Source organism: Anser brachyrhynchus, assembly GCF_964034855.1.
Source record: "Anser brachyrhynchus genome assembly, chromosome: 1".
Lineage (NCBI taxonomy): Eukaryota > Metazoa > Chordata > Aves > Anseriformes > Anatidae > Anser > Anser brachyrhynchus.
In genome coordinates, this window is record NC_137694.1 from 145,513,463 (window position 1) to 145,525,565 (window position 12,103).

Here is a 12,103-nt window from a genome sequence, read left to right on the forward strand (position 1 = left end):
ATGCTACTTTTACTTCTTGTTTTTTAAGGGGGAATACCATCAGTACACCAGTGATGGTAATTTAAGACTGAGTGCCCAACCAGAATAATTGTTTTATTCCTATTGTTTTAGCCTGAGGCTTGAATGATAGACAAAAAATTTGAGGACAAGAAAATTTCTAACAAGGGGGAATTGAGGGGGAGGGAACAGAATCAGGACACCACTCTATTAAAAATTGATAATTTTGTGCATGATTTCTTTATTGCACAATTTACGGCAGAAACCTATCGGCTGAGCATAGTTGCAGGATCTTAGAAAACAAAAAACAAACAAACCAAAAACAAAACAAAACAACAACAAAAAAACAGTCCAAGGGGAGCTGCAGGCCTGGATAGGGCAGATCCCAACACTTCCTGATGGCCCACTCAGAGTCAACACTGTGCTCTTCAGTGGGAAGTGCTACTTTTGGTCTCCAATCAATTTACAAAACTCATTTCACCAGTGCTGGGGACGAGATGATCAGAGCTCTGTATGGATCTGAACTGAACAGACCACAGTCTGGTGGTGAGACCATAACTGTGAGAGATCAGAGGAACATGCAGAGGCAACAGCAGTGATGTTTGAAGAAGTTAAGCCTTCCAAGGCATCCTTGAGGGCTCAGTAAGCCTCTAGATAAGATAGATGTGTGTGCAGACTGTTTGGTATTTACCACTCCTTTTTTCCTTCTGTTTAAGTTATGTGCTGTTCTTCACATAAAAGACGGAACAAGCTTGTTCCTAATCTTGCTGTCTCGACACTGTCTACACTGATGGTCATGGGCCCCTGCCAGAGTAATCCTGGACAGCTCAGCCAGACCAGACTTGCCAGCTGGGGATGTCCGCCCTGAAAGTGGGTCTCCAACACAGTTGGGTTTGGACATGTGGAGGCATCCCCAGAGGCTGCATCTATGGTCATAAATCAGAGAGGATGTCAGGACAGTCACAAAGACTCAACTGACCACACTGGCCAGCTGTCCAAATGCCAGCTAGGACTCTCCCACCTGGGCATGGCTTGGGAGTGAGCCCCATCCGTTGGACTTTTTTTGGATGTGGCCACTCTGTTTTAGAAGCAAGGAGGGTGTAATGGCATGGACATGGAACAAGAGCATTGCAGGGTGCATAGTACGTACTTGTGTGGTGGGGCCAGAGACACAAACCTGGTACTGGGCCCAAGTTCACATTGTTGGCCCAGTCAACACTTGATGTGAATACCTAAATCTCAGCTAATGTCAGTGGATCCCAGCAATTTGGAACATCTAAGGGCCTGTCCTTTTTCTTTTAAATCTTCATTTAAGGATTGAGCCCAATCCTAAATACTTTGAAGTGAGGTGACCATTCGTACAAGACTTGGGTTTGGGTCAGGTCTAAGGAGTCTTGCTTTCCAGGACTGACAGCAACCTGCAGTCGTATCAAAGCCTACTGAGCAATTTGAAAGAAAACCTCCTTTCATTCAATTGCCTAACAGAATAATAAATTGCGTAAAATGTGGCAGCTTTAGTCCTTGTGCTACAAGTAAATTAGTATTTCTTACCTTTGTATTATACTTTAAGGTCCTTGGATGAATGAGCCTTTCATTATAGGGATGTTTATATTAAAACTGTGTGTGTAGATGCATCCAAACACGTGTACACATGGGCACAAACAATCTTATTTTTCCAAGAGGTTGCCTTTTATCAGCTTCATTTGAAAATTAATGCTCTCATGAGACGAGGTTAAAAGTAGTTTAATATAACAATGGTCTGATAATTGGCATTTGGTTGTTATTGCTAATGTTATTTTACAGTCTGGTTCTGAAGAATTCCTGCTTTGACACCCAGATATGTTTTAGTGCTTTTCTTTCTTTTCCCTTTTCACACAGCTGCTGTAATCCATATCAAGCAATTGTTTAAACATGAAACAAGCAGGCATCACTTGTAATTTGGCTTTCTTTTACTTCAAGGCCATTAGGAAATGGTCTCAAAGAAGGAAAAAAAATAAAATGTTCCCTCTGCCCTCTATTTTCCCCACTATCTATTCATTTTCCAAATATTCATCATAAAGAAGAAGATTCTGATAGAGGGGAAAAATAAAACACACAAAACCAAAAAACAGCTAATCAGAATTTTTCTGCCTGAAGTCACTCAGTTTCCTATTCAAACCAGGAAAATGTCTATAGTTAGACATGGTTGTATTCCTTCAGAACATGGAAACATGACAGCATATTATTAGTGCAGAAACTGAAGAGCAGCTGCTATTTAGCACCTGATTCCTAACAGCAGTCTGGAAATACAAAGTGAGACACACTGTATGTGTCCTGTCAGCAAGAAATGAACAAACATCCTAAAATCCCCTCTTTCCATAAGAAAGAAGCCGTCCCCTTATGGTGTCTAAGCAGAGCCCTGAGAAACTTCCAGTCCCTGTTGCAAAGGGAAGGTGAAAAGGAGAACAGGGGCCAAATGACAGTGAAAAGCCAGACAAGTCACTGCCTTACCTTGCTGCAGCCTGGTGGTGCCTCTGCTCGTGAGCCCGCGAGTGAGAGAAGACGGGGACAAAAGCGGAGACTCACGGCTTTATTGGGTTACCCACACTATGTATATAGCAATTAGGCAGTTAGGCATCCGTGCTCCAGATGAGCTATAAATATAATATCTCCAGAGCCCCAGCCACCCGGAGGAGATAAGGACCGCAGCACCTCTGTGCCACCAGCCTTTTAAGGCATCGTAGATAGGGCAGCACGAGGCCCCGATGGAAAGGGCTGCCGTGCTCCTGGCCTGCTCCCTTTGGGAGTGCCAGCTCTCAAAATACCCTCACCTACTGCCAGGAGCTCCTGCGCGGGTCCCTCAAAGAGCCAGAGTTATTCCATGGCTTGATATTTTAGCTGAGCTTTGAACAGCTCTATCTCCTCACTCAGATTATCCCCCAAGGCTCTGGGATTACCAGAAGTACCCTAAGAAATGCCAGCTGCTCTGTGGATGCCCCAACTCTCCTTCATCTATCCATCCGTCTGTCCATCTGACCATCCGTCTCAGGTGTGCAGCCTCATTGCAGGGCAGTCTGTCCACCTCTTTCTGCCCTGTTTCAACCCTCAGCACTTCGTCTGGGGGAAGGCGGTGCCGGTGCTGACACTTCCCAGCAAGAAGAGAACGACGCTGGTGATCAGACTGAGGATTGAATCAATTGCTGTGAGCAGGGGCCCCATAACTCAGGAGGGAGCTCTCCTCTCCAGGCTCCCTGCCCGCTGTAAGGGAGGAGTGGTGCTTGGTTCAGGGGGCACTCACACTTCTAAGGAATGAGAGATTAGAGGTGGAAGAAAGGTCTTTCAGCAGCTCACGTGGCGACAGCTTCTCTGGCTGCAGAGCAAAACCTGCCCAAGCAGAATTAGGGTCACAGCCGCCCTCCTTGCCAATGTTGTGCCCATGTATGCAATTTGCTGTGATTCTGCAGGGCAAGATGCAACAGAGACATGGCCCTTGGTCATCTTTTTAACTATTTTAAGGTGTTTTTTAAGGGGAGGTAAAGGAAATCCTCCTTAATACAGGCAGGTGAAGAAATAGCATTGGGCAACCTCTACATGCAGGCAAATAACTCTCCTTTACACAGCAACATACATCTCAGGAGAAATACCGTGCTGTTAAACTGAGATTATCTGTTGTTCCTCCTCTCTGCTGAAGCAGGAGTATCTGCCACGGGATTCAATTTCTTTGATGGATTTGTCTATTATTTTCACAGTCCCAAAGAATGCCCCTTTCTCCTCACCTCCCTCTTCTCTTCCAAATGTAGGTAGATCAATAGCCTTTAGGAGATCATGTCACCTCCCAGCTCTTCTCTGAACAGTTTGTTTGAAGAGCAAATGTGGGTCAAAGCATGGAGCCTGGATACTAACAAAACCCGTGCCAGTTTTTCTGACATGACAGACTGATTTACCATTTGATATGGAGCCCAGTCAGGTTTTATGTTTTTAATGCCAAGCCAGTCAGAAGCTGGCATTTGGAGGATTCATCCTGACATCAAAAAGCTCATAACAACACGTCCTCAGCTCCTGCCAAGCAACATAATTTGACAGCGAGAGTCAAGTCTCCTGGAACAAGCGACATCTGCCTTTGTCCATGAAAAGCCTCCCAGCTTCCAAGCACCAGGGACTAGGAGCATAACACAGAGACTTAGGTAAAGGAGATATGAGAATTATCCCACAGTTTCTTGACGAAAATATTGTTCATCCAAGAGTTAGTGGCTTTTTGGCACATGTTCCTGTAGCTACTGTGTAAACAGTCCCTTCTCATTTCCCAGAACAATAAACAGTTATGAAAAGCTGTATAAGTAGCAAAAATGTGGTAGTTAGGACATATGCTTGGACAGCTCTGGAAAGCCTCAGCCTTCTCATGTTGGCCAGTTTTTTGTTTGCATGATTCAGAGGTCGGGGCTAATTTGTAAAAACACCGTGTACAAAAGATGATTGTCCTCAGCCCCGTCTGTACTGGGCACTCGTGTCATGTTCAGTCCCCTGGTGTAAGCCCAATTACTGAGTGCATTTGGGTCTGGTGTAAACATCAAGTGAACGAGGATCAGCTTGGGGGGGACATGTCCTACTGACAGGCTCCATTTAACTGCTTGGGAAGGTGCACTGCACATCCGTTAACTCCGCTTTTCTTCCTCTAAAAAGAAAAGCAGTCCTAGTCACCACCCCGATTTAAGCTGTCCCAGTTTCATTTGGGACACTGCTTTACTCCTTGATGAGGCTCACTGTGGGAAAGATGGCTCCCTGAAAAAGGATCTTGTCCAGAGGGAAGTGGCCCCACTCTCAGGGCACCAGCTCTCCAGAGGTGCAGAGTGCTCCAGGCTAAAGATGTGAGAAAGAAGGATATTTCTGTGGACATTGTTTGGAAGCAGAGACATCACCAAGCTCCTTGGCTTTACAGCCACATTTGAATTTAGCCCTTTGAAAAGAGAGAGGGGGGCTGAAGCACTGGCCCAAAGCAGCATTGGCACTGTGGGCAGTGGGGCTCCTTGCTCTGGGGACTCCTGAGGGGACTTTTATCATTTTTATCAAGTTTTATCATGTTTTATCATTGATCGAGTTTTATCAAGTTTTATCATTGATCTTCACAATCAGGGCTTACCCTGCTATTTTTTGCAAGTCACAGGAGATGCCAATGCCTGGGCACCCAGGAAGGATGTAAATCTTCAGTACAGCTTTAACAAGAAAATCTCTCCAGCTTGCACTGGTACTGCCCTTTATACAGGAAGATCTCTACTGACATATATTCATGGGAATCTGACCTTGCTGTTCTGACATTTGTGTTTGTAGCAGGTAGCATTGGGATTAAAAATGCATTATGATGCCATAGAGCCTTTAATCTAATTTGGGGGATTTAGAGATAGGTTGTGTGCATTTGGTATTGACTGCCAGAGACTTAACAACAGAGCCAGAGGAGAAGAGAGAGCTTGCAGAGATTTTGCCGGTAGTCAATATTTTGCAAACCCTTTACATTCGGGCCCTTGAGGTGAGGAAGATAGGATTGACATCTGCTGTAGGAACAGGGGATCCAGATTTGCTATCAGGCCATCAGCCTGCGTGCTTGTTCTCCCCCTTTGCAGTCACAAGTCATCAGTGCTCCTCTTCCACAGAAGACATCTGCACATGAAGCCCCAAACCCAGCCTCCCCGCACCTGGAAGAAGGGTATTCCCAAAATCTGACCCCCATGCAAACCCATGGGCACACAGCCTTTTGCCAGAAGGCACACAGGGAGTTGTGTATATATTTGGCCATTCATGTGCTGGTGGAAACGTTCGTGGCAGCTAGCATTTGCTCCAGCAGCCACGGCCTAGGGGACCCTGCTGATCTCCCTCACCACCCCAGGGTGGCTGAGGTGCACGTGGAGGACCCCAGCCCCAGTTTGCCCCCCAGCAGGTGGCTGTCCCCACTGCCTGGTGGCATCCGGGGCTCCAGGGAACACACAAGATGCACTGAGAGGATACAACACAGTGAGTGGGGTTTCCAAGGGCCTTGTTTCTGCCTGGCTTCCCCTCCTGCCCTGTGTTTCCAGCTGAGGCTCCAAGAAGATGTCATCGCTGCAAAGCTGAGTGGGGGCTGGAGAGCAGGCTCCAGCACTCAGAGCCCTGTGACCTCCCTGTTTTCCACGCCTGCTGTCATCAGCAGTTCAGCTCACCTACTTTTTGTCACCAAAAGCTGGCATCCAGTGTATCTGCATGCTTTCCCTGGCCACTGGAGGTGCCTATCTCTGGCTGCTGGCTGCAGAGGGGGGTAGATGGCTCACAGCTAGCTTCTGGTGACTACAGCTTTGTGAAATGCCTAGCATGCAGCGTGAGATGTCCTTGCTGCTTGCTGTGCCACAAAAATGCCTGTGCTGGGCCAGATATAGGTTAGTCCAGCCCATTTCTTTGCTTCCAGCAATGGCCAAATAGTTCATGCCTGAGAATATATATTCCCCAGGACTCCCTCCTGAATTCCCACAGGTTTTGATTCGGGGACTGTCTGAGACAAACTATTTTTAATGACCTTTTTTCTTTTTCTTTCCATTAATTGCCTCAGCACTTCTTGAACCCAAATGCTCAGGGCATTTGGTTAGGGTGTTTGGTCCCTCCCATGCCCAGTCAATGCAGCCTGCACCCCTCCAGGCCTGGGGGCTTGCAGAGGTCTGGAGCAGATGCAGGAGCTCTCCCTGCAGCACAAACTGTGCTCACTTGGGGATGTGCTGGACTGTCAATGATACAGATGAGGCTTAACTTGAAAATTCAGTCACCCAACACCTCTAAAACCAAACTTTGCATGGAAAACCTAAGGAATCCTTTCACCCCCTGCCCCACTCACACAGAACACTAATCCAGTCCCCTGTCTGCACTGCAGCCTTCCTGCCCCTTCTTGGCCCTATGCGAGGGTTCACTTTGTAAATCTAGTGACAAAAGCCCTGAGAAAAGGGAGGACACCATGGTGCCTCTTTAGCCAGAGAGAGCTCTAGATGTATTTTCAGAGTTCAAACAAGTTTGGAAAAACAGGACTCGTTTCTTCTTCACCCCTCCGTTTATCTGCCCAGTAAATGTTACAGCTCACAGAAGGACACTGCTCTTCGCAGCTGTTTCATGGCCCCACCTCTGCCCTTTCCCATTTTGGCTGAAATACATGTTCACTCTGCTGTAGCTGCTGTTTTTGGATCATGCTAAGACTTCTTCAGTCCAAAGCTAAATCTACCCTCATAATCCACCAAACTAAGTCCTAATAAATCTAAGCAGGTTTCACTTAACTACAAGCAGGCATGTAACTATTTGTGGGTTGCTGTGACAAAAGGATCCTAGGGATTGCCTGGGTTCAGAGCAGATGGGGACAGCAGTCCCGGTAACACTGAAATTCAGTGCCCCGTTTGCACACTCACCTGCTTGTTTGACTCAACATCTTTACCACACTGCCCCTCACTCTGCCAGTGAGTACAAGTACACATGCAAAAGAAACTTTCAGGACTTCTTTCAGAAGAGAGGCATTTTCTCATGAGATAACTGTTATCTGAGAGAAGTACAGTGTTGTGAAGCCAGCAGCAAAAGTCAGGCATTGCCACTAGCAAAAATAAGCAAGAGCCCTGCTTCACCTGCCCACAGTGCAAATGTGCTTGTGTGGATAAGGAATTTCAGTCTAAGCAGTTTTATTTTGGCATGTGTAAGAGGCTGAAGCAGATTTTTGTAATAGAAGATGTAGATTGCTTTAAGCATAGGTATAATCTCCAGCCTGCCCATAATAAGTAATAATAATCCCTGTTCTGGCATTAATTCATTGTGTGACCTTGGACATGACACTCGCATCCACGTTATCAAAACTGGCAAGTGCATGCAAGTCCCACTGAAGGACAGAGGAGCTACAAGTGCCAAGCATTTAAAAAAAATCAAATTAAACTCCCAGGGTCTCAGATTTCTCACTTCTAGGGGAAACTATGAGAGACTGTTGAGAACAGGATCTGAAAAATACACTGAGATCTTGAAAAAACACAACACACCTTAGCAGACTTAGAGTTTCTGGACTTTGAGAGCCATTAGATGAATCTTTTCAGCATGAGTGCTTTCCCCTGTAAAAAGCCCCAAGTATGGCTGTGATAACCCTTTCTTTACATTGTATGGGGAGCTTTACTGGTCTGGCACAAAGCTGGGGCTGCAACTTTTCTCTAATAGTGTTTTTTTTTTTTTTTCCAATTTCAGTAACAGTTCTGCCTACCCCACACCAAAATTGTCCCATTTCTACAAACTACATCACAATCACTAGGCTGTTCTTAGGACATATTAGGTAGGATTTCAGCTGTAGAACTAGTATGACCATTATGCTACCTTCAAAGGCATTTCCCAAAACAGGGGGGAAAAAAAAAAAGAAAAGAAAAGAAAAGAAAAGAAAGGATAACACAGCTGGCACTGGTGATAAATCTAAAATCTTCAAATGTTCAAGCTTTGTGTCATCTCTGCACACCAGGGAATAGGGCAGGAGAATCAAAAGTTCAGCAGCCTTCCTTTTTGGCGTTGCCTTGGTGCAATTTGAAGCAAGCATAGCAATATTGAAAAGTTTTGTTTATAAACAGCAGGTGTTGGTGTTATGGTGTACGTGCTTCCCCTGGAGTCATAAACAGCAGCGTAACTGGTAACTCAATCTTTGCTAACTGCTTGCTGCGATGCGGATAGAAGTGCAACCCGGGGGTACTACATACCTTTCAGGCCACTTAGCACAATGTGAACAATTTTGCTGGGAAGCCTAGATTAGTCTGGACACATGTGCCAAAATTAATGTTAAGTCTGAGACCTGTTTCCCCTTCCCCAGATCCTTCTTGTGACTGTGATGAGTCCCAAATGCTCATTTTTGCTTTTTGTTAAGACACCAATTTGCCTCTTTTCTCATCCATAACACAAGAGGATTTGAGCAGGTTACATTGGCACTTTGGCTGTTTATGTGATATCTTTTCTGGGAACTCACAGAGAATTTGCTGGTGGCTGAAAAGGAAAGAAAAAACTGTATTAAAATTGGCACCTTGTTTTTATGGACAGGATTGTTTCTCAGTTTGCACAGGGAAGGTGACATTTAACCAGGTGACACCACTTTATGGGCCTCAGGTAAACAACAGAACTACTCGTGTTGCGATCAGAGCTGCTCAGGATTTTCAGAAGAAACTCAAACACAAATAACCAGTTCTATGACCAAGCATTAATTTGAAGGTTTTAGCAGGCAGGTTTAGCCATTACATGTCTGAGCGCACAAACCAAACCCAAAGCTTGCTGAGCGGGGAAGTGACACATCTTTGCTATGTGTGTCCTGTCAGCTGAAACAGCTAGGTTGTTAGCTGCACACCGATCAAAGTATGCAAAGAGCTCTCTGATTTTCAGACTGATGGGAAAAAAACACCTCACAGTGCCTTTTTTATGTTGTAAAAAGGTTTACTTACATACAATATAATGGAAGGATAGTGCCATAAAAGTCTTTGTTGTGCAAAATCTGTGTCCTGTTTTTGCATGTATCCTGACGATGGATTTTGTGATCCTTTTCTAATTGTCACCTATATGCCTCATAAAACCATCACCCAGTTTATTACAAGACCACCTTAGGGCTGCAGTCATTTTCTTTGATTTTTTCCCAGGTTCCATCACTTCTTCTTGTCTTGGCCTTTACCACTGCCACTGCACACCTCTCCCCCTTCCTCTCCCTTTCCCTGCACACCTGGCCTGTTAGCCTCCCGCCTCCACCCATGCCACGAAACCTGCAAGCTAATCCTCTCAGGCTGTGGTGCTCAGCACCCTTACCACCACTTCTTTCGCCCCAAGGATGAGCAGGCATTTCCTCAAAACCTTGCCACTTCCCCCCCTTTGCCTCACCCCCCTCCAATTTTACTCAAGCTCCCTAAACCTCCTTTTCATTTTTGGTTGACAAATGTTCTCACTTTTTTCCTCATTCATCAAGCCGTGCACAAACATGTGTGTCTGGCACAATTTTGGCAGGGGGCCCCAGACCGAGGGGAGGGCTGCATCCATCTGCTGCAGCTGCTGCTTCACATCTCCTCCGTGCTGCCAGAGCACGGCTGTGCCCTGCAAGCAGGAGCCTCGTGGAAAGTGGCTCGAGTCGATAAATCACCCGCACACGCTAGGTACGGCCGGGGGTGGTGATAAGGGCAGCTGCCGAGTGTAACCCGGGCATCTCTTGGACAACACTTCTGTAAGCACATCTGCCATTTAACATTTGGGCGCAGGTATTAAATATTCCACGGAGTGCCCTGCCAGGATGGAGACGAGAGGTTCACGCCTCTCCTCGGTCTGTGATTGTGCTAAACTTGGTTTCTGCTCAGCTGACAGCAGAGCTCCTTTCTGGCTTTTAGGAAGAATGTGCTCCTGTGTACGAGTGCATTAAGAATCAAGTACTTCTTCTGAGTTCCTGCACGAGCCCCAGGTATCACCCTTGATTTGCAGTTTGGCTTGGGCCTGAACAGGTTTGATAGCTGCCAAACTTAAGGGAGTACAGAAAGAAAGACCTCCTGGCATTGCAGAGCCTGGAAAAAAGGGAGGTGAGCAAGCTGAAAGAAAGAGAACTTGTTATCTCTGCCTTGCACACTGAAATGCTTTTAGGGGAAAAAAAGAAGAAAAAAAAAACCAAACATTGAAATACAATAATTTCATTAACATAATCTAATAGGATGAGCAAAGTTATATCTTCAGAGAGAGAAAAAGAAAAGTCACAGCGCAGCAGAAGAGGTGTTGGTGAACATAGGTGAGGCTGCACCTGGAGCACTGTGTCCAGTTCTGGGCCCCCCAGTACAAGAGGGAGCTGGACATACTGGAGAGAGTCCAAGGGAGGCCACCAAGATGATGGAGGGCCTGGAGCAGCTCTCCTGTCTGCCCAGCCTGGAGAAGAGGAGGCTCAGGGGGATCTCATCCATGTCTGTAAATACCCGAGGGGAGGCTGCAGAGAGGACGGAGCCAGGCTCTTGTCAGAGGTGCCCAGGGCCAGGACCAGAGGCACTGGGCACAAACTGGCCCCCAGGAGGCTCCCTCTGAGCACCAGGAGCACTTCTGTGCTGTGCAGATGGTGGAGACAGTCTCTCCTCTCACGTGTCTGACCTAGTGCTGCCATGAGGGAAAATGATTTGCATCATCTGTCAGTGTGTGTAACAGACCATTTCTGCTACTTTTCAAACATGGTATCATGCTAGCCACTCAAATTACTCAGCTTTTTCTTAGTAGCTCTGTAGGCTTGGGTGCCAGAGGCAAAAGGGAAGGCCTCATCAAGACTGACCCTCCCCCATAACACCCACCAGTCAGCAGTTCTTGTGCCAAGCAAGATAACCTGTAGGTCAAAATCACTCTTCACAGGTGTGAGATCAGTTTAATGCCAAACAATCCAAGGTAATTCTTACTGATGTCAGTATGGCAGTGGCAGGTATGTCTTACCAACCTTAAAAAAGAAGTAAAATCTTTTGTATGTTTGCCATCAGTGGCCGGTTTGGAAATTTGCAAGGGAAGATGGGCACTAGTGTCACACAGGACCTAAACACGGGGACTGCTTGATACAAAGTGTTGGCTAATGTGGGTTTGGGAGAACAGATGGAAAATAAAACTCTGTTAATAGAACATAAAGTAAGATAAATGACTTCTGGTTTTAATGTTTTCCAAAATTCTTTCATCTGGTATATCCATACCTTCAAAAGAAAAAGGTGCCCTCACAGCATGTTGCAAGAGCATTACTCATGTCATGCATGTTCATGTCGTTGTCATCCTGAAACAGTTTGGTTACCATTAATTCTTGTCTTCATGCAGCCAAGATTTAATTAACTACATGCATTATCACTGTTTATATGTTTATATCTACCATGATTGTTATCTTATGCATATATATGTGTTGGTGTTTTGAGCGTATAAAGTATTAATGCAAGGAGGCTTGAATCCTGCTCTGCCTTCAAGGTGGAGCTTTCCTTCACAGTAAGAACGCAATAAGGTAAGCATCAGGATAGTGATACTTTTTCCCTTTTGGGCAGGGGGAGATCCCACCTATACAGGAGGTACCAGTACTTTGCAGGTTAGGTGATGGCAAGTGGTGTGAGGGGGACCTGAAATGATCTTGGGGACAAAAGAGATGTAC

At 45.9% G+C, this 12,103-nt stretch overlaps 1 protein-coding gene and 1 long non-coding RNA gene across 3 annotated transcripts in view; both read right to left on the reverse strand.

Annotated features, from left to right (window-relative positions):
• Positions 1-2,634, reverse strand: part of FHL2 (four and a half LIM domains 2) — a 42,002-nt gene extending 39,368 nt beyond the window's left edge. Inside the window, exon 1 of one of the 2 annotated variants that reach the window (XM_080602329.1) lies at positions 2,488-2,634. The gene's annotated coding sequence lies outside the window, so the exon portion shown is untranslated. The remainder of the gene's footprint in view (positions 1-2,487) is intronic. The other variant, XM_080602331.1, reaches the window with a different exon arrangement.
• The window catches only part of LOC308199031, a 177,442-nt gene that overhangs the window by 42,190 nt on the left and 123,149 nt on the right, over positions 1-12,103 (reverse strand). The window lies entirely within an intron of this gene.